Raw genomic sequence first — 23196 nt, 5'->3', positions numbered from 1 at the left:
GGCGGTCGGTGGTGGGGGCAATAAACACGCCGGCGCCTCAGTATCGTCGCGTCCATCGAGGGAGTCGGTTCGCGACGAGCACGGTTTCTCCTCTTGATACGGAACAAAAGCTCGACCAGGGTCGATTGCGATTCTCTACGACGAAAATTCGGTTCGGTTCGCGGCAAGGTCACTCGTTGTATAATTCGTTTTTCACATCGTTGGACGCGTAACCATTCATTCGTACAGCCATGATAATACCGCGTTCCTTCGACGACGAGGGCTAGCCTTGCCCTTGAAACGCCAGCCGGAGTTTCGAGTGGCCGACACAGCGTAACGCGCGCGACGACGTTCCACCAGCTGTGCGCCGGAATCGCGGCCCGCGTGTGTGTTGTGTTCGACGTTTTTCTCTTGTTTCTTTCTCTCTATTCGTGCTAGTCCCCCCTTATTTCCTATCGTTTCGCCGTTCTCCGTGATTATCGTGACGAAGGAAGATCCTGTCGAAAATATACAGTCCTGTGTTCCTTCCTTCCTTCCTTCCTTCTATGCGTTTATCCCTGTTCGGTTTTGTTTTGGTGTTTATTGGTGAGAATCTACCGGGACGATAGGAACAAAGGGACGAAGCGAACGGCTGTGAAAGAGCAACGCAGACGAACAGAGTGTGAGAGAGACATCGTGGTGTATCGATTGAGAGTGGAGCTGCAGTTGACGTAAGTCGATGAATTTTGTCCTTTGCGAGTAATGATCCAAGTGATGACGTACGTGTACGTGTGCGTCTATGTATACGTGTATGTATGTACCCATACGTATTATTTACGTGTGTTACGACGCATCTTTCCTCGGAAGCGTATTATATTTTACGTAAGTCACGTAGCTCTACGCGCGCGGTGAACTGGTTTTCTTCTCTCTCTTGTCCTGCCGCGTTTCGAGAGCTTGAAATAGTCCGACGCCAGAGAGAAGTTCACTGCCTCCGCTCGATTGTGTCATTGAGGTTAGACGACGCGACGATGCGATTTCTTCGCGATCCGTGAGACGCGCGCGATTGTCTCGAAGAAGTCTCGACTGGGCAGCCGTCGTGCGGCTCTATGGCCCTCTGTGTGCGTGGGATTTAAGAGTTCGCGTCAAAAACGATGGTTGTCAATTTTTTTCTAACCCTTTGAAATTAAACTGATACCGAGAGATATTTTTGTTCAGTGGATATTCAATTTTCTCTACTAACGAAGTATCGAATATATCGCGTAATCTTTGTCATTGTCATGGATGTTATTTACGATATCACAGATTTGATACTATAAAAATGAAAACCTGATAGAAGAACGCTTGATTGGAAACTAAGGTTATGAATAGATGCTATTCGTAGCCACTGTATGTATGTATATGCAACGAAATTTGAAATTGTCGACCTCGTAACTACCGTTGCTGTTTTTTACGCAAAATATTTCTAAATTTTACCGATTTGAGACGAATATTCTTTATGAAAGAGTGATTAACAGTTTCGGTAATAAAAGGAATAGAATGAAAAAGACACTTCTTCGCGCGGAGTTATTAAAGCCTCCATTAAAAGGAGTAAACTTTCGGCAAATTTTCGAAAGTTTAATGGAAGATCACTGGGAACATGGTAGCCGTTTGTAAAGAAGTTGAATGGAGTGTTATGTGAATAGACCATCTGGTTGGAGGAAAACGTGCGGGTTTAGTATATCCGACGCGGAGACAGCATTTTGAAAGCCATATTAATTTCTTCTCCGGACACCATTTTTTTTCGCAACCTATTCGCTATTCCTCCATTGTATCCAAATTGAAATTGCTCAAAAATTTTATAACCATTTGTTAGTCGATACGGTACGACGACGGGAAGTGTAATGAAAAAAACATGAGAATATATATTCTTTCAGGAATACCTACTCGTATACAATGATTAAAATCACGTGAGAAAGCACTCGAGTATTTGTATTACAATCACATAAGCGTTATAAAGAAAGTATGAAAATAATTAAAAGACTGATAACATAACGAGAACTTGTAATCTTTCTTTTCTGTTATGTATTCCTTTAATAACTATTTATTTTTTAGATTATCGCACGCTTTAATAACAAGAAACGAGAATTCAATATGGTGGAATCGATATTGTTAACGACTAACCTTAATTTCCTTTGCGAATACATGCCGTGGAAAGTCGTAGAAAGTTCACACTTGCATTTGCGATGAAAACAATCCGTGTTGATTTCCTTGACGCAACGATAGCACTAAATTCGGAGAAGACGTTACGATATTGTTTACGCGAATTACTTGGTCGATAATAATTTGAGAAAGAAACGGTTGAAAGGAGTCGCCACTTAGAAAGAGTCGCCGGCCGCCGGTCGTTGGCATCTTTTGCACATACAATCGATCTCTCGTTTCATGCAACCATTCGATTCGACGCGACGTTCAATCGTAGTTTGAATTTATCGTCAAGTAATTAGCCGTTAGCCGTAGAACCGGATACGTTTCCCGTTTTAATTCGATTCGCTGTCCTTATCTTAAGCGCTCGAATTACGTTATATTTGCTACAAGTACATAAATAAGTACACGCGTCTGAAGTAGTGTGTATCGACGATCGGAAACCGTTGACCTTAACGGCGATTAAACGCGATCGGAACGTAAAGCATTTTAATTAACATTTTCTTCCGTGAACGACCGATCCTTTCGCAATGGGATGCTTTTACGGGTGTGTTTCATTCGAACAAAAGGATTTACGAAGTGATCTTCGCTATATTGGTTCGTACATAACCTTATTTTATATGATGTATCGTGACTAACGGTAGTTTATAAAACTTGCAATATCTTACAACGTTGTAACTTTATCTGGTTGCGTTTTATGTACGTTTAACACTTTAATGCTCGAATTATTAACAAAAGATTATATAGTCGTATAATATAATAATAATAGTGAATCATACACTGGCTCATTTGAATGCATACTATAGAAACACTTTTGCGTATATGTACATATATCGTATGTGTTGCATAAAATATTTTGAAATTTCATTAACACTGTAGTGAATCGCGATTGTTATGATTATATTGATAACATTTGGAATCAATGAATAATATTATTTGAATATAATGTAATAAACATAGATCGATTAAGATATTCATGATTATAAATCTCCTTCAAAATGGATACACTTAGTATGTAACATATGTACATATCGTACAAAGCATTAAGAGGTTAAGTCTGTCGTAAACGTTCGGAACAGTTAATTACTTCTGTGTAATTACCAACAAATTGAATCTAGAATTATCGTCTATCGATGATCGATACCGACGAAAATCTATTTGTCATGTAAGCGTAGGTTAAGAAACATTTTACGTAACCTAATCTATAATAGTCTGACTAAAGAAAAGAATATTTAAGTGTTATTTCTATTACGTACGTTGTGTAACCTCTTTCCAGATATTTTTTATTCGTCTTGTTCGTTTGACACTAACCTACGTTACGCTTCTTTTCCCATTAAATTAAATCAACCTGTGAGTCAACGTCGTGACATCATCTTGCGTAACGTATTCTTCATCGACATGCGCTTAAATTTAAATGACAGATCGATTGCGTCGTTCATTATCCAAGAACAGTTACATGAAATAGTGGAACGAATTAAAACGAATCAAGCTATATAAAAGGAAAATTGCAGTTCGCCATTTACTAACTTAACGTTAACGTTGAAAATGAACCATTTGAAGGCGTGCTACAATGGTGTACATTAAGATTGCCCGTATACTAACTTCGTTAATTAGTCGTTAACCACAATCATTCCGCTAATTATTCTCATACAAATACTAGATAATGGCGGGGTATAATAATATATACAGAGCGCTGCGCAATTACAGCTACTAACTTTAATTAGCCGGCAGAATGTGCTTACTCGATTATAATTGAAATCGTTTTTTCGCACGATTTTTCCTCTTCGATTGTTCTACGTCTATATAGAAAGTATAAATAATGGCAAATAAAAAAAATGTACGGGGTGTTCGCTTTATCGTTGCGCACAATTTTTCAGACGTTTACCAATGCCATACGAGCAATTATTAATCAATATTTATCTCTGTCGAATGGATAACGAATGATACGCGTTACTAAAATATTCCGTACGAATATTGTGCATATAGTTCTATGCTTGACAATACTTTAAATTCAATATAGAGAGGAAGCATTTTTTAAATGTTTTCCTCATCGATACGGATGACATTTTTTACCGCATCGTTGCAAATAATCGAAGAACGATATTCAGGGGATAATTAAATATCGACAGCTTCGATCCTTCTCCAAACGTTAATTTCATAAAAATATCAATTCTCGAATGTATAAAAATTGGACGCTCGAACGTTCACATTTCCGAACGATTAATTTCCCCACTGTTCACCGTTTTCCCTCAAACTCTACAATTCCCGCTTGTTCAATTAAATCCCCGATACCACAATTATCGGCTCGTTGGCCGCTTTCAGTAGCAAAACAACAGGAAAATGCCTTCGTCCTTGATGGCATATCGTTAAATTTTCCTACAAAATTTGCAAGTGGAATACCTTCTCGCCTTCGTGTATTACACCCGCATAGAGACAGGGCACGTCGAGACGTTATGTAACCTTCTGTGGAAATACTTGAGGAAACTTAGCAGTCACCGCGTATAGCGTTTCCGGAAAATGTGGTCCGGACGCAAATGAAGTTGCGCCACTTGGAATAGTTGGACAAAACTCTCGGCTGTGTACCAGGATTGACCCATACCCCAAGGGGTGTTGGCAGAGCCTGTAAGACAGGTAGTGACGTCATCCAGCCAGCTGCTTCTCGCTTTTCTCTCTTACCTTGAAGCTCCTTTCCGTGTGTGTTTTTTCTAGTCGTTCTGAATCGGTTAAATGGTCCCAGAAATCTTCCACTCTGTTATTCTTACGAATGCCAGAAGGACTGCCGAAGGATAAAAGTAAAGTCTGTGAAACGTTGTTTTGTTTGGTTTTAAGGCTAGAATGTAAGGGTAGAGAGTTTAATATTTAGACTTATTAGAGAAGGATAAGCAGATTAGGATAGGTTGGTTAGACTTGGTTCGAATATATTTTCTGGAAACCATATGTTCTTTTTCATAGTACGTGGTATGTCTGTTACATCGATATCGTACGTCGCAACGTTACAACGTAATTTAACGTTGTTTTGAATTACTTACTCGCTTCTGTTTACACAAGTAGATCTTTAATTTTCTTTCAAAACTACGTAAAATACTAGCCAGTAAAATACTCGTTTAAGGACGGGATACGAATATTAAATAAGAGAGAACTGGTGTATATTTCTGGTATTAAAATGAACGACAGGAATTTAAACGCGTGCACACACGGAGCGAGAATATAACTAAAAAAGCGATTTGAAGAAGATGGAGCTGGTGGAAGTCATCGGAGAAAATCGCAGCACAGATTAGCCGGACACTTTCCTCGAATTAACCAGCCCTCGGTTTCGCCTGGAACGAGCAAGGACGTTCCGTGCAATTTCTCTCAGCGGACATACACGCGCAACCAGGTGTTCCAATTCGCCCATGCAAATATATTCCTCTGTCCCCCGGGCCTCCCCCTCTATTTATCTCGTTTACCCGGCCGCTTCTCTCCCGACGGTGTCCCGAACTCGTCGTGACACGGTGTAAATGGAAGGATCGCGTTGTCGTTTCCGGGGAACGTGGCCGTCTCCTCCTGGAATTCCCTCGAAGGGAACCCTTGTAACCTCTGCAACAGATCCTATACTCGTTCCACGGAGATTCGAGGTAACGTGCAAGACGTTTCGGCCTCGTTCAGCCATTTGCTTTTTCTCTCGAACAGCTTTTTCCTATAAATATGGATCGTAGTAACGCGGATGAGCGAGCGGAGTTTGTTTTCGGATTAAGAAGATTATTTTCCTTGTCGTTCGTAACCCTGCTGCGTTCCTTACATCGTTTTTTACTTAATCGTGTTTTTCCAGCGCTGAGAAATTTCTTGGGTTTAAGAAAAACACGAGAGAGTCGCCCTTGACGTGGATAGGGCGTTTCGTTGCAAATTTCGCGGCCAAGTCTTTCCTTTCGTTGAAACGTTCCTTGAAAAGTTGGCCTAGTAACTTGTAGCAGATCCAAGGACATCGACGATCCTGCCGAGATAAAAGTAAATTAACGCGTTCTTTGAATCTTGGCGAGTCTTTCGCGGCGAAACAAGGCGAATAAACCAGTCGGAAGAATCTAGCGAAAACACGATTATTTTTCTTGTTGTCGAAATTCCTTGCGTTCGTATTCATAAGATCGTGCGTAACAGAACACGTATTGTATCTTCCGCCTTTTCTATTCGATCAATTTTCATCCTTTCGCGCTCCATTCTTATTGTAAATTCGATATTCGACTCTTAAATTATCGTTCGCTTGCCAACCGTGATAAGTTTCGTTCTTATTAGCTTGTTCTCTCTTTCAAATCCAGTTCTGTCCCCCACTTAGGCAGCGAAACGTGTACAGGGTATCTCGTAGCAGGTGATGATTCCTCGCTGAAAAATGAGGAAATGTAGGGTTGAGTGGATGTGGCAAGGATCGAGGAAGGAATCGTGGAATGGTAACCTTCGAGGATCGGATGCTCGAGCGGTGACGTGGCTGCTTTGACCCGTGGAAAAGGAATTTTCTGCCGCGGTTGCGTTTATTTTTTCCTTGGTATATCCTGAAGCATTAAACTGACGTTTATAACGCTAATAATGTGTGTTCCTTCTTCCTATCTCTCTCTCTCTCTCTCTCTCTCTTTATTCCTCTGGCATAAAAAGGACTTGTCACATTTACAAATTTATCTCGTACGATTCGCCGATCGGTCATTGTAAATCCATCAAAATGACTGGCTTGCGGTCATTATAAATATACCAGCTCCTCTGACAAATTACTGTAATTTTGAGTTTTATCGAAACACGAATATAATTATATCAATCGATTTGCTAGAAGAAGCGATAGAACAAAGAAAATTACATTCTTCGAGGATAAATAGATAATAGTTTGGAATAGAAAGTCCAAAGTTATCGATTATTCGTTCAATTTTGCCTTCTACAATTCAATGCTTTTTAACAGGGTGCTGATAGTCTTTGGATTTTGAGGTTCTCCGATCAGATGTTGAAGTTGAAGATGTTAAATAGTTTGAATTGCGACATTGCATTGAATTGCGCAAAGTAGCGTAATTTTATCGAACAATTAGGATACTGCCAGCAAGTTAATCTGTCGATCATTGAAAGAAATTATCGTTTGATAATTGTCAAATTTGATATAACGTGAAATTATCGTTTAACGATTATCAAATTTGATAATTGCCAGGTGATACGATCTCTTTTAGCAAGTTAGGGTATATGTTTATCGGAACGAGCCTATAGAAAATCGTGGTAAATTGTAAAATTACTTGAGGAGGCGCCGGTATGCTGGACAATTTACGAGCGAATGGAAAAAAGGCCCGGAATATATAACGATACCGATAACTCTATTCCACGAATTTCAGCTGCAGCACTGTAAAAATGAAAAACTGATACACAGCGCTACATTTCATTGCCGGACAGTTTCTCGTTAATTGCGTTAACTTAATCTTTACGCGGGTTCAGTAAATATGAGTTACCGTTTCCATTGGAAATTTTCACGTTTCCAATATTTTTGATAAATGCGACAGCTACTCTATCTCTGGATAAAATTCAAACGTTAAACGTGTTTGCTAGATCGAGGCAGGGCGATTTATAAAAGTTGCCCATACCTGACACTGAATTACAGAAACATTCGCCGATTCAAACGATTAATAAATTCTTTGATGATACCAACTTTCCAACGTTTATATTTTATAATGATATACGAGTTAACAATGATGTTTTTTCGATTGATGTACCACTTAATGAACAAGTATACGAACTGATATCTTGTTCGATGCATCGTTTATCGAAAAATAGTAATTTCGCGTAATACGAAAGTAAAAGTATAGATCGAAGTCTTAGCAACATATTAATAAATAATAATTCAACAGAATACACGCGTGAAAATTGTAACAAATTGTCCAAATTCACACGTTATCAACTCAAAATTATTATACTAAAATAAAGTATAATACTTATTACGTATTTACTCTTACTTAATTAATTGTGTAATTATTTTTTAATACAATTACTACTTTTCTTTTTCATCTTTTTCTTATAATTCACACGCCTACGACCGTATAAAATTGCGATGCGCATTTACTACGTGTAAAGAAATTCAGTTGGAAAAGCTGCGATCGAGTGCACGTGTACTCGATTATGGAACTCGAAGCTCGGGTCATCGATTTGCCTCATATTTTCTGCGTGTGCGATATTGTGCTGAACACGAATTTCGTGAGAAGATCGTATTCGAAGTTTTGTATTTCCCACATACTGCACACGAGCAATTTACTCCATTCGTTGATTCGGGACATTATTGTACGTAGGTTGTAGCGGGCGAACAAAATTTTAGATCGATGGAAACCACTCTTTCAGCTGCTCCATTGTTGATTTTATACTGCAGATTGATTTTACAATTTTTCGCTTCAATGTGCTGCGCTTCCTTTCCTTTCTAAATATATTTCTATCGTACAGTCGAGCGATCATATTTCCTTTATCGTAGTTGCTTATAAATACGTTCTTTTGAAACGTTTAATCGAATGTCAGATAAAACTCGTCGATTTTATCATCGCGCGTCAGATAAAATCGATGAATTTTATCTGTAGGTTGAAAAATTGAAAAAAACCCTGCGAAAACGTTGGAGGAATTTGCATAAAAAATTTTTACGGAAATTATTCTCTTAGAGTATGAAATTGCACACAGTATACACCAATCTCCATCTACATCTTTTCTCGTTAAATTCATTACTGGTCCCGTCGCAACTTAATCTCTTTCGACAGCGTTTGAAAAACACGGGTGAGAAACTCGAATGGAAATCGTCCTCTCTAGCTTTCATCTTTTTATCCAAACATAAAATTACACGACGCGAGAGTAATTTTCACGCTAAATCCAAATCCTTTCAAAAACACTGATCGTTAGATCGCAAATATTTGTACAAATTCATATTTTTGAAAGACGAATAGAAGACTAAAACCTATTAGCAGAGATTTGTTTCACTCGCTATAATACACCGTAACAGATGCTAAATTCTTTGTATTTTATATACTTTCGTACATTATTCGCAACATTTACGTGAATCTTTACGCTTTGAAATTTTTCCTACTCGCGTTTCTCTTCAAATCCACATTCTTGCAAATAAAGATAAGAAAGGATCAGCCTGAAGAACCATCCATCGATAAATCGAATCCGTGGAAAATAAAACTCGTCCTTCCAAGAACCAAGAACCATCGTGGAAAGAGGCGAAAGCTTTATTCTCTGGTTGGAGACGAGGCCAGACGTCGTATCGTGTCCCTCGTTGATCCGACTCGCTTCGACCAAGAAATCCAGCTTCCTCCGAAACGTTGCAAGCCGGAAGAACGAGCGTAACGTTCGACGTTACCGGACCATCGAACACGGTAGACGATTCCTCACCGCGTTGCCAACCAGCTCCAGCAAACTTTCGTCTCGAGGAAACTGTCTCGTCTCTGTGGCGACGATCGGCGTTTCGCGTCGTTGACCCGAGGCCGGTCGAATCTGGCCTGGCGAGGCCAGCTATACCTAACTATACCGCACGATATGCAAACAACTGCTCGCTAACATGAAGTTATTACTCGTGTACGGAGATCGCAGATGGCTGCCGCCGATTCCTCGGCCACTTTCCCTCCTTCGTTCGTCGTCGTACACGTTTCCGTACGATCGAGGAATGCTTCCTTCGGGCTGCTTCGAGAAACCGCTCGTGGCTCTTGCACGATCGACGGACGGTTTCTCTCGTCCTCGTGATTTATTTCGTTGGCAACTAAGAGATTGCGGATTTTGTCAATACCATCTAATGAGAAAATCCGCAATCACTTAGTTGCCAAACCAATAGAAGGTCGAAGAAGAGTCGAAGGGTTCACGGGGAAGAAAGGGGATTTTAACGAATTTTTCCGCTTAATATTCTCTCGTATGGGTCCGTGCGCGTGCTCTTCGTCGGCGGTTAGGTCGTATCGATTCGCATTAACATCTGAATTGTATGGTAGTTGGAAGAAGTCGAGGCATTTTTAGGAAGAAGGCCAGGTATTTTTTATTTTTCGCTGTCCAACGCGGTAAAGATTGGAAGTAAAAGTTGAAAATGACGCGGAATAAAACGGATAATAGAGTGGCGTTTTATTTTGATACGAGAACAGCTATAAAAAGTGAAGTTGCGTTCATCGTATCGATTGGAGTCGACGAATCGACTGGACCACGTTAGGCTACGATAAAGAGGTAAACGTGGGACGCGAATTAGGCGTCATGGAACGATCGCGATTCTTCCTTCTTCGTGATTTGATACACTTACCGCTGTATGTTTGTTGTTTAATTTTAGAGAGAATTCTTTGGAGAAGAATCTACGCTGTACACGAATAGATAAATAATGCAATGAGAGAAAAACGCTTGCCATCCATCATTTTCCAGTAAATCGTTTCACGATCGAATCCCCTAAATTGCGCTGTAAAATTCCATGAATTCTGCAAATCTACAAAATTTCTATGAAAAATTCCATTCCGCTGCACCTCTGGTATCCATCAAATTTTTAATTCTTTGGAACAATCACGCACGCGGAAACGACTTCGTAGAAAGAAACGTTCGAATTCCATCGAATAATACTCGATGTTAATGAATAAACAGGAGGAAGGACGGCGACGAAGTCGCGAAAAACGAGCGGATGGAACGAAACGCGGATCCGATAGGAATCGATGCGAGAGTTGGACGGCGTAAATCGAAAACCGTGAGAGAGGCAACGATCCCTCTCTGGCCGAAGCCAAGCAGGAATGTTTTCTCTCGCATTCCACGAGTTTCGTGGATCGTCCGAACCGACGAATTTAATATTGGCACGCGCGAATATGCCAGACCCGCCGCGAAGAATATTCCTGGCCATGGGATGCTTTTTCCCGCATGAAATCGCAACCAAGGAAACCTTCTCCGTTTTATCCTCGTTTGCTTGCTCCTTTCTCTATTTATTATCCTTAAACGTGTTTGGCTTTTTTATCTTCTATTTTCCTACAATTTCTCTTTCTTCTTCGATAGAGTTTCTTCGGATTTTCTTTCATCGTACCGTTTGAACCGCGTGGTCTGTTTTCTTTGGACGTTTCATTTCGTGTCATCCACTTACCTTCTTCTGCTTCTCTGCTCTTTTCATCACGCTTCGCCGTCTCTTACAGTTCTCCTATATTTCTCTACTTTTCCTTTTACGCCTCTGTACACTTTGCCTCTGTTCTCCTCTCTACAGTTTACGAACGTTTCGATCGTCGCTCCGTCTCTTGTTTTCTAATTTCCACTTCCCTGAAACACACACTCCGCGCCAGTTAAATTCAGCGAAATAAATATCGCGCGATTAATCTTGCAGATCGCACGCTCGTTGTTCCTCGTGCGATCTTCGTAATTCCCACGCGCGTGTACGACGCAGTTTGGAGGATGTTTGGTAGCGAACGCTTGACGAATCCTCTCGATCCGTTTTCGCGAACCGAGGTGGATCGGAATTTTAACGATTCCCTGTCATGTTAGTTTTATATACTTTTTTTCTTTTTTCGTTTACCAGCTGGTAAACCGATGGGAATTGCGCGAAGAGAACACCGTCGTGAAAATTTCATCGCGACGAATACCATTTGTTCTTGCACGCAATAAACAGAGCTGGTGCAAATTTTCCGTGTAACGTACGAACCTTCTATGTTTCCTGTCTTCATCCTACGAGAAAAAAATCGTCTCGAAACGAAAGTATCGAATACGCTGGATCGATCGCCGAGGAATTGAGAATTTTACGCCATTTCCTAAAAATATTTTATCCAACTACCGAATGTTTTACCGAGCGATAGTCGAAGATTAATCTCGATCGACGATGGGAAGATATGGGAAATTTGTTACGAAAGGAATATTTCTTTGGCATATTTTATTTGGATATCGTATATCCAACGTATTTCCATTTATACGACAAAATATTTCTCGCATACATATTTTATTTCCGAGCGTAGTAACATCTATCGAAGGAATATAGATTTTCACGCGTTTCACTTTGACGATCCTCTCCCGGTCTTTCATCATTTTCTGCATATTTTCTACTGGAAATAAACAACGATATTAAATTTTACAGCGCGAAATATACTAAAACCTAAAGTTCCTTCGACCGTTAGTCCCCCGAACACGACATTTCGCGTTTCTTAAAGCTCCAAACGAGGACAAGCAGACGGAAACGAGACCCGCAAGATCTTTTAGGCTTTTGCAGGCTGGTTCTCTCGGCGGTTGGAGTATGTTCTTCTTTCTTTTTTCTTTTTAGACAAGTGTCTCGACGTTTCGCCGTTACAACGGACTTTAACAAAGCCCTGGAGAAGCACTGACACTGACACTGACGCTAATCCGCGCTTTACAATAGTCGTCCATTTAAGAATATTTACTTTCGTATACGAAAATTCTCGTCGTCGATCACGGATAGACGTCGGGCTGGAATATTTTACGACCATAGAACGTTGAAAAATTGCTTTCCTTAACAAATCTCCCTGTCCCGTCCAATTGATTTTTACTCTTGCCTGCGAGCTCGCTTTGTGCGTCTGTCATCGACGTTTCGCGGTTGACGAACGTCAGCAGCACTTCCGGCTACGATCGAGAGATCCGACGAGATATTTGTCGGGCGATTGACCTCGCAAATAGGAAAATCCATCATCCCTCTGTTCCATTCGTTCCTTCTATGAACGTAGGAGAAGCTTGGACAAGGGAAAATCTGCGGCGCTTTTGTTCCGATCGAGAACAGCAAGATTCGTTGGATCTCTGCTAGGGAATTTTGCGCGGCTTATGGAAGGATAATTGGTTTGCTTTAATTCCCCGGAGATTGGATTTTTCTCTTAACAGCGACCCGATACGCACAGGTACGAACTATTATTAGGTTCTCCGAAAAGTTTCTTTCGTTTCGTAAGGTGATAATGGACGAACAAGAATTTCTGTTTATTATTGAATTAGGTATGATCCATTTCGTTCTATCTCTATTATTATGCTCGTGCATGATTGGATAAGCTAATATAAAACAAAAAACATTGCGCGTCTATTATTTCCTTATGAAACGAATGAAACTTTTCGAACAACCTAATACGCGAACTTCGGTTTTGACGATTTCAAGGGACGAGATAGCAAAAGAGCAGGTCGACGAGTAAATTTGGAAGTTTCGATATTCGGAAACTTTGCGTACATTTCGACTAGATCGGTTGGCGACGTTGTCAAGTAGGCGACGACGGATATACTCGTCGAGCGCGGAGTACGCGTGGCTGTTGTAACATGGAATTAAGTTGTAGCGAAATGAACGTTTCACTTTTCAATTTTATCGGCGACAGGACTGATCGTAACGCAAGATATTGTCATTCGTTCAATTATACTCGTGAAAATCAGTTAACCGGTGAAGATATCGCCAGTTTGGATATCCGCAGAGGTTTCCTGATATCTTCGTTGGAAACTCGTCGGACGAAGCGCAAGAACCGTATTACGATATCCAAAGTGAAGGATCGATGGATGGAATTAAACGAAAGCGAATAACCTCTGCTGTTAACCCGTTGAATCAAATACCTGTTGCCTGATAAACGACCTAAAACTTGCACTTGTATCGAAATTTCCTCTCGTTCATATCCCATGCTATTGTACACGTATAATCACCGATCCAGCGGAAAATTCGTTATCGATCACGCTGTGGAGCAGTGATTTGCCTAGACAGAATCGAATGCCTATGATCGAAGAATCGATGATCGGCCGTCGCTAGACGATATCGTCAGCGAGGCTCGATACGTCCGTCATCGAGGCGAGCATCGCAGGTTATTGACATTGAAGGAAGCGAATCGATAGCCGGAGAGCGCCTCGATGTCTAGTCACGGAAGTAGAATACTGATTGCTAGCATAAAGCCTATTGTGCCGGTGGTGCGCGGCCCGTTTAAATATAGAGTGGCAGTACTCCAAGCGGAAGAAAGACAGAGAAAGAGAGAGAGAGGGAGAGAGCGGAGGACCCAGAGTTAGTCTTCCTTTCGTTCCTGAGGAGCGAGGCGAGCAGCGACGCAGTCAAAGGTGCCTCGAGCCACGAAACCTTTTGAGAGAGACAGCGAACTATGGAGACGCGATTTCCTAGTTATCGATGACGGTCGTCTGTCCTTTCTCACTCTCTCTCTCTCTCTCTCTCTCGCTCTCTCGCTCTCTTCGGTTTCTATAGCCAGAGGATCGAGAACACGATCCTGCGATTGCCTCTTCAACCGAATTTCCCTAGCTTCGCTCTCGTAATAGCAGTCGACGAGGTGACACAGAGGTCGATGATGACGTCCGGACCAAAGTTCTGGCAGGCTGACTGATATGATCGAGTGGAGCGACCGCGATCGTATTCGAATTTGGTAGTCTGGATGGGAAATCGGATTTAATTATCAGCATTTGACGGCTCCAGCTCTACAGTCGTCGATGATGTTGCGTTTGGTTTTCGATCGAGGGTAGAGTTACACGACGTAAGAGGCTGCTGCAGAACGTGGACCAATGGGTGCTGCTACGTTTCCACGTGAATCGCAATGTTTGAATGGGTTACGCGTTTGATTACCTGGATTTAAGTATTTGATTTATACGGGCAATGATACGATAGAAGCGAGAAAATGCGATTGCGTTTGGTTTCCTATCGAAGGCACAGCCGTACGATGGAAAAAGCTGCAGAAAGTAGAGAAACCGGTGTTAGGTTGACGCGCTGGCTTTCCACGTGTATTGGAATGTTCGAATTGGAATTTGGATTTAATTATGTCCATCTAATTTGAGCTTGTTCGATAGGGTCCAGTGGAGGAACGCGATTGTGTTTGGTTTTTTAACGAGGGCTGAATTAGGCGACGTAGATGTTGATGAACTGTCGACGAACGAGCCGGTGACACGTTTCAATTTCAATTTGAATGTCCGAATTGGCAATTGGTTCCGATGGCTTCGATCGAAGCGCCGCGAGCTTCCATATTTCCATTCGAATTCAATTGTTCGAATTTAGATATTCGAATTTGAAAATTCTAACGGAACTTTTCGACTTAAAGTATCTAACAATGCAAATGTTGTTTCGAGCTTGAACCTTTAGATTTCAGCGTTTAATCGGCATATTCGAATTGGATCATCGACAGGCAAGCTGCTTGGGCTTCTGATTGCAAATTGCAATTCCAAATTCTACGTATATCTGAATTTGAATACTTCAATTCGAATTTGTAATTGCACGCCGTTAGAATTACCTTCTTTGAATTTGTAATCGTACGTTTGCACTTCGACTCGAACATTTGAAGCTATTTCGTCGATCAAATATTAATGTTAAAAGAAAGAAAAAAAAAAAGAAAGCTGTCGTACCTCACTTTGAAAGAAATTTAGAAACGACTGAAATAACCAGTCGTTTCTAAATTTTGTTTCGACTCATCCTAGAAAGTAAAAGAGATCGTTGTACAAAGAGCAACGGCCCGAATAAACGCTAGCACGTAAGTAGCAAGTTTTTTCTTCCAGAGAAAAAGTCGTAGACGACCAAAGAATATACTGTTATTATAAAACGATTACTCGGATTAATTTACGACAGAAGGGGCGACGTTTGACGGGTGAACAGGGGAAAAGATTAGGGTGCAGCAGGTATTTGAAAAATCGACAAGTCATTATTAGAAGCTTGATGAGCCATGTTGACGCTAGTACCGTTATGGTAACCGGTGCCACGCAGAAATCGACCTGGGTGCATCCTACACGCCTCTGTGTACAATTTACACACGTATATGTACCTAGACACACAGGGTATACATGGCCCGAAGTTTACCTTTATTATCGAATCAACGTATTCGTCACGATCGCCAACTATCGTTCTGGATCCCGATCGTCTTTCTATCGATCTATAGATCGATCGACGACCTAGTTGTTCCAGATGGTTCCAATGTCTCTTCGTCCATTCTTTTTCCAGTTACTTTTCATCGTTACGGATGGTCGAGTATATTCAATTTTCCATTCTTATTGCACGAAGAAATTCGAAGATCCAAGTATCACAGATTAGAGTAATTAACCTGATCTATGGCCGAGTCGAGAGAAACTTGAACTTTAAACGTTCAAATACGAAAAGATTCGAAGCATACTTTTTCCAACAGCTACATTCAAATACGAGTTTATTGGCATTATCTTCGATAAGTTACACGATAAGTATAACGCGTAAAAGTATTTTCTCATTGTACGATGTTACGATACTGTTGGGAAATAGCGCGAAACTCTTTCGATCCGCGTAATCTTGGCATCTGGGCCAATGGAATAAAAGGAATCGTTTGGAAAAAATAGAACTTACGATCGAGCGTTACGGCTTATCGACTATCTTATCGATAGATTGCACACGTTTACGAATTTATGAAGAATATATAGATAAAAATGCAGAAAAGTACGTGTACGTGTAAACGTAAAACATAAAACTGCGTTAAGTCGTTAGTTGACCTAGCGATAAGTGTACTTGTCGCTGGTGAAAATCCTCTGTGTCTTCGTATTTGTTAGTGCGCGTTAGTTCGTCGCTGTTATTAATAATCGATCGAGTGAAACGTTCCCTACAGCCTGCGAGAAAGTTCGGCTCAATTTCACCAATTTAAAAATTATTTCCATTCAGATTCGCTATTATTCTTTTGCCACGGCGGTATAATTATTCGTTCGAAAGCAGTTTCCCATTATTTCCAACAATCTCTGTATAATCATAGTGCGAGCTAATTTCGATCAAGTAAAAGTCAGCTTGTGTTACTTAAACTTTTCCTTCCCTTGAATCCGAAGTAAATTAAACTTGTTAGCGGCCTTTGTTCGATCAACTTGCTCGAAACAGGCGAGTTCGGCCACCGTCTCGTCGCCGGTAGCTTTCCTCCATTCGTTGTTCGAGAATCGAGCTCGACCAAGCAAAGATGCATCCGCGGTATAGTCTGTGGCACTATGCCAGTTTATTATTGATTCTCTCTTCTTCGTTCCAGCGTCTCTGTACTATGCTATACACTTGCTAGCTCTCCTACCGAACAACGAGCGCTCCTTCTCTTTGTTGTACGCAATTTCTTAAACGTTCCTCCCATTTTCTTTCTTCGTTCTTCCCTCTCCCTTCGAGAAATTCTATTCTCGACATGATGAAATACAAATTCCATGGTTCGATCGTATTGTTCGATGTCTTTGTCGTTAGATTGTGTATTTTATATTTTGCTCTATTAATATTTGTATTTTGTATCTCTCAGCGTAGTTTCTCGTAATGAGCATTTTTCTTTACGCTAGAATTTTGCTGGGATTTTCTTCCTTTAGAATTTTGTTCTTTGGTTCGACGACTGATTCCGAGGGCTCGTCTCGCGACTTATTTGAAAGCAAACACGTCTGTTTACTTTACGTACGAAATAGAGCACAGGGATAGATAAATCACGTTTCCTATTTTCCAAGGAAAGAATTTTTTAAATCCACCACGCTGTCGGTCAACGTGACATCGCTAAAATCACGATAATCGTATCTCGTTACGATTGCTAGTGAAATTTCCAGATGCTTTTTCCCCGCGATACAGCGGTAAAAAGTTTTTCTATACGAGAGAGCTTCCCGTTTGAATAGTTTCGCGAGCCACTGCAGATGTTTCAACAACGCGAATTTGAAAGTTGCATCGATTTTACGATTATCGTTCGTCTACGCAGAGGCAACCAGAAGGAAAAAGTCGATCGCTCAGCCACTAGATAGAAATACCATGCTCGATGTTAATGCAGCGTTCGAGTCTATCGTACGAGAGCCACTTACAATTTCTACGAGCAACGAAACAAGCTCCCTTTCACGGTCGGCCACGTTAATTGAAAACAAGCATCGCAGAAGCCTTTACTCGCTACGATAGATCGTCAGAACGTAAACGTTGAATTGATTAAATATAAGCCACTCCTCCTCGTTCACCGATCGATGCCATTCAAACGATAAAATTCGCCCGATAAAACGCCTCCGCAATAATCGCGAAGGAATACGTAAACAGGGGATACGAGGAACGAGACAAACGCGCTACTTGGACTAATCGCCGAACGTATGTGTATTTGTATTACGTCTAAGGCAACTTTCAGATTTGAAATTTACAAGATTCGGTGCAGAGTGCAAGGCGTTTTATCAAAAGATACGATCGAAACACGAACAATCGTAACAGAGGATCCGAGATGGAAGCCGGATCCGGTTCGGACGAAGCTTCGTTACTCGATGAACATCTTCGTTCGTCCAATTGAATGTATATGGAAGATTTGATATTCACGAAAATGCATTAGAGAAAAATCGCCAAATTGGAATGGAGGATAAAGTGGAAGGATTAGCAGGATTCAGACGTGGAAACGAGACCAAAGCGAGGGAATACTGGAAAGAAGAGAGAGAAAAAGGATACAGATTATGTAAAAGGAAAGAAGAAGACCTAAGACATGTGATAGAAGAATGAGAAATAACGGGAGGGCCAAAGGACACAGAAAAAACACTAAATGAGACTGGAGAAGGACCAAGAGAACTAAAAGCAATAATAGAGAAGAGAAGGGCAATACAAGACGGGGAGGAACGACAATAAGGAAGCACAGCAAGGAGGCAGAAGCCCAAAAGTTGCCATAGTTTTAGGGATGGAATAATTAAGGGAGTGCAATATAATAGAGTGGATAAGAGGGGTGGTAGATATACAGGGTGGTTGGTAACTGGTGGTACAAGCGGAAAGGGGGTGATTCTACGCGAAAAAAGAAGTCGAAAATATAGAATAAAAATTTTTCGTTCGAGGCTTTGTTTTCGAGAAAATCGACTTTGAATTTTCGGTCGGTACGCGTGCACTTTATCGCGTCTCGTTATAACGGATCTCATTGTAGATCGTTGTCTCGATTGACGTTATTTTTTTAATCTTTTACATTTTTATTCTATATTCTATATAATTTCTATATAATTTCTCTTTTATATTATTTTATTGAATCAGGTAGGATCCATTTTCAGTGCATAATTCGATAAACTAATATAAAACACGAAACATTGTGCGTCTATTATTTCCTTATACGAACGAAACTTTTCGGACAACCTAATACGTACGCTTCATACATTGGTACACTGTCAGCTTCTTCTCAACGAATCTGTTCTATTGAACGTGTACGAAGCGAAAATTCTGTGCGATACACAGCACGCATCCGTAAATTTCCTGCTGCATTCTGCGAATCGTTTCTGCTTCGGCTGTTATCGATATTCTAACGCAAATATTCGCTTGGTGCTCCATCGTATAATGTTCGTAATGCTATCGGTCGGATCACTTATCCTAATAGATGCGCACACGTGTACATTCGCACAGACGTTCTACGCTTTTATCGTAAAACCTGGTGGAAGCATTGTTGGTTGGCTGGCACATTTACGCGGAAACTCGCAACAGCGAGCTGTTAATTCGCGAAACGGTTAATTTTAAAGTTAAATCATCATTCGCTTATTGCTGTTTTATCGTTAAATATTGCGTTACGCAACCGTCTTGTTTCCTACGTTTAGTCGATGGAAACCTGTCTGACATTTACAACATTCCCATAACACATACGCATGAATCGCGTGGTATACAAAGCGTAGCTTATTCCGATCGCTCTGTCCGCTTCGACTCGTCGCATGACGTCATTCTAATTACCCAAGTTACGATCGGCTCGCGAGAAATTTCAGTCGAGGCGTTCGTGGTCGCCTGTTCGGCGTACAAGCCGCGTCTTCCAATTTCCCTGGAATTTTTCAAGAGAAGGAACGTGGCCTCCAGGGTTCCTTTGAACGGACGAAGGCTGGTTTAAGCCTCTTTACACGTTGCCAAGGTGGAGTTCGAACGCGGTGTCTTGGCGAATGTCCGCGAACTCGGGATCCAAGCCATTTAAATTTGGTAAACGAACGAGCAACAGAAGAAGCTGGCGATGGGATACGAAGAAGACACGAAAGCTGTATTTTTCCATTGAATCGAATTAAGCTTCGATTAAATTCTGACTCTGAGTGGTCAACTCTGAGCAGAGTAACGAAATTTCATTTGAAATTGTACGTACGCTGTTATTCCGTTTGTTCGTCCAACTGTATGTAAATTCTCGTAGCAACGAGAACTGATAATGCAAGAATTTACGCGAAGTTAGACAACTCTGAATAAAATTTCGAAACCGGTAATTTGACCGGGCCTGAAATTATGTTAAAAATTCCAAGATCGGATAATCGAAACTCGGGTTGCTAGGATTTGCATCGGCCCAACGATACCGATGAACAGTTGAAATCCGCGACTCTCGACAACGGTGCTGAAAAATCGTGAAAATCACCGCGAAATCGACCCTTGGGAACTCTTCGCAGCCGGAAACCTGCGATCCTCCATCCATCCGTTTCGAACAGAATTCAGCTAAATGGAATCGAATCGGTCGATAGATTTTACAATATCCCAAACCACGTGGCACTTTATCACGGGCAGCGACGAGAGATATATCGGCGATCAGGACGACAGGATTGGCGGATAGGCATCGAGAGCCGTTTCCCTGAAATTTAAACGCGTCCCCGTGAAAATTCAACGAGATATCGGGCATACGTTGCGTGTACGACTCGTGACCAAGTTCCAGCTGCCAAATACGGGGGCAATTTGCGCGTGGAAATTCGTTGCAACGGTTGAATATCGCTCGCTCGTCTGGCCGCGTGTTGACCAGTGAAAGAGGAGCAGGGGAAGAGTAGAAATGAAAAAATAGAAATGCGAGGGAGAGGGGGGAAGGCAAACGATCGTGCAAATAATGTCGCGCGAACGGCTGTCGAAATCGCTTCGACGTGGAATTTTTTTCGTCCTTGCTACCCCTCCTCTGTCTCTTTCTACGATGTTTTCTATTTTTTTTTTTTTTTGTTTTTGCAATCTTTCTTTGCCTTTTTTCTCGCTGGCGCGTATTGTTTGTTAGGAATTGTGCTCGATGGTTGGTCGCGAAATTCGCCGATAGAATTGAAAATTTTATACGAACCGCGCGACGCGCCGTTTCATTGTCGGCGTATCATCGGTTTCAGCGGAATTCGCCGTGAATTCGAAACGAATTCAGACGTAAACGACCGATGTAAATTATCATCGAGCTCGTCGGACGGGGCCCGGCTCTTTTTACCTCGCGATATCAATAGCTGAATTTTTCGAATTCTGTTTTCGTTTTTTTCTTTTTTTTTCGTTTACGTTCTTTATGTCCCCGTCGTTTGCGGGAAATTTTCGAGTATCGTAAATCGTTTTAGAACTCTACGCGATGTACGTTTTTACGAATATTTGTAGACAACGTTTCTGGCAACGTAGAGACATTCGCAGATACAATGAAACATTCTGCGTATCGATGTAGGTAAAGTAATGAAAATTATTATAATCGTGTTATTAATTCCCCGGCTGTATTTGTTACGCGCTATTTAAATGGAAATAATCGCTACGACTTGTCGAATAAAGAAGAATTAACAACGCGATGATTACAAATCTAGTTAAATATTTGGCAGCAAGTACGGGGACGATACGCAATTTTCTGATTATTTAAATGAATCGGATTAGTCCTGGCCCGATCTGAATAATAATAAAATCAAACGAATAATAATAATAATAATTAGTAGTTACGACGAAAGAGATACGAACGTATCAACCAACGAATTAACCAATTATTATCTTCGTTTCTGTTAATATAAGAATTTACATGAAGTTGGACGAACTTCATCGGACGAAATAATAATCTAATTTTGAAACCGGTTTAAATTTTGAAATAAGTGTTAAATTCCATATAAGATATACATATAAAATTTCCAAATATAGTAAACGTACGCTCGCTATTTATTCTCGAAACAGGATACGGACACGCAGAAAATGCTTTTGCAATCGGTGAGTTTTATTGTCGTAGTGAAATGCTAATTGGCGGGAACGTTAGCAAGGGCGATCGAATCTCGCGTATCAGGCGAATATTTCGTAAAGCGACGCGAATCGGTAGCTAATAAATCGTTAGCGTGTCGTTTTGTACGTTGGTTACGCGACTGCGTTACACAGTCCAACGTTCAACGCGAAACGCGCGTCCAACGATTTTTGAAGCTTTGGAGTTCCAACGCGGTGCGCTCCATCGTCGGAGAATTTCGTCGCCAATTGGAAATGTGCGCAGTGACCTTTGAAATATTTCCACGGATCATTCTTGGCAAAGAGATTTTCATTCGGAAGTGGCAGAGCGAACAAAAATTGACGCGGAGATACGCGAAGTGGGAACGTTTCGAATTTCGGTAAATCGTCGGACCGGATCGCTCGGTGAGTGGAAATTTGAAAATTTTGCGAACTCGGAAGATCCGCGGTGATCTTCGAAGATGTTCGATCGAAATTAACAATGCGGCTTTTCGAGGTGGAAAAGCAGAAACTGGCTCCGCGCGTGGAATCAGAAGATTTGAGAAATTGTGGATCAAACGTTCAGGGTATTTGTAATTGAGAATTTCGAAAATTCTAAAATTAAGATAGGTTGGAAAAGGTTGAAGGAAAATAGTAAAATTGCCAACTACTCGATCGAAAAGTTGCATTAGTAGATGTACTAAGAAAGTAGAATATCGGAGTTGGAATAGAAGTGAGAATTTTTGAATATTTGAAATTAGAGGAATGAAAGAATTTCGAGAATAATTCTCTTCGTTTAATCCTTCGTAAATAATGATTATCGATGTTCAACTCTTTATAACGTTTTAGTTTTCTGCTCGATAATGTGTCTCGTTTCGCCAAGATTCCCGGGAGAAGGTTAAATTACGAGAATTAATTAACGAGGAGTATTTCTCTCTGGAGATTGTAGCGGTGGCTGGTACAGATAACAAGGCGATGCAAATTGTTATAAAAATTCATTAACGAGGCACGTTTCTCACGACGACGAGTACGCGGCTAGAAAATGTAGAATATCTCGGATTTTCTTCCTCGTTTCGAAACTCTTTGGAAGACTCAATCTTCTCCTTAATACGATTCTTTTCTATTATCGCATCGTTGTCTTATCACTTTCTATCGCGATTAATCGTGCAGATTTTTTTCTTTTTTTATTATTAACGTATACCCGCTTCGACGATTAAACGAACGAGAAGAAAAATAAGATTTATATCGTACTTTTTATATCCATTCGTATCGCGCCAAAATTGCAACGTTCGAATATTATAAATAATGCAGACTCGTAGATGGCAAATTTC

The 23196-nt window shown here is 40.9% G+C and overlaps 1 protein-coding gene across 8 annotated transcripts in view; it reads left to right on the top strand.

Moving 5' to 3' along the window:
* Positions 1-29: 29 nt before the first annotated feature.
* Positions 30-23196, top strand: part of LOC100746960 (ankyrin repeat domain-containing protein 50) — a 218934-nt gene continuing 195767 nt past the window's right edge. For all 8 annotated transcript variants that reach the window (XM_012381497.3, XM_012381500.3, XM_012381502.3 and 5 more), the window contains exon 1: positions 30-689. The gene's annotated coding sequence lies outside the window, so the exon portion shown is untranslated. The remainder of the gene's footprint in view (positions 690-23196) is intronic.

The sequence above is a fragment of the Bombus impatiens genome, unplaced genomic scaffold (genome assembly GCF_000188095.3).
Source record: "Bombus impatiens unplaced genomic scaffold, BIMP_2.2 scf_0133, whole genome shotgun sequence".
Lineage (NCBI taxonomy): Eukaryota > Metazoa > Arthropoda > Insecta > Hymenoptera > Apidae > Bombus > Bombus impatiens.
The sequence above is the reverse complement of the archived record's forward strand: the minus strand, read 5'-3'. Positions and strand labels throughout refer to the sequence as shown.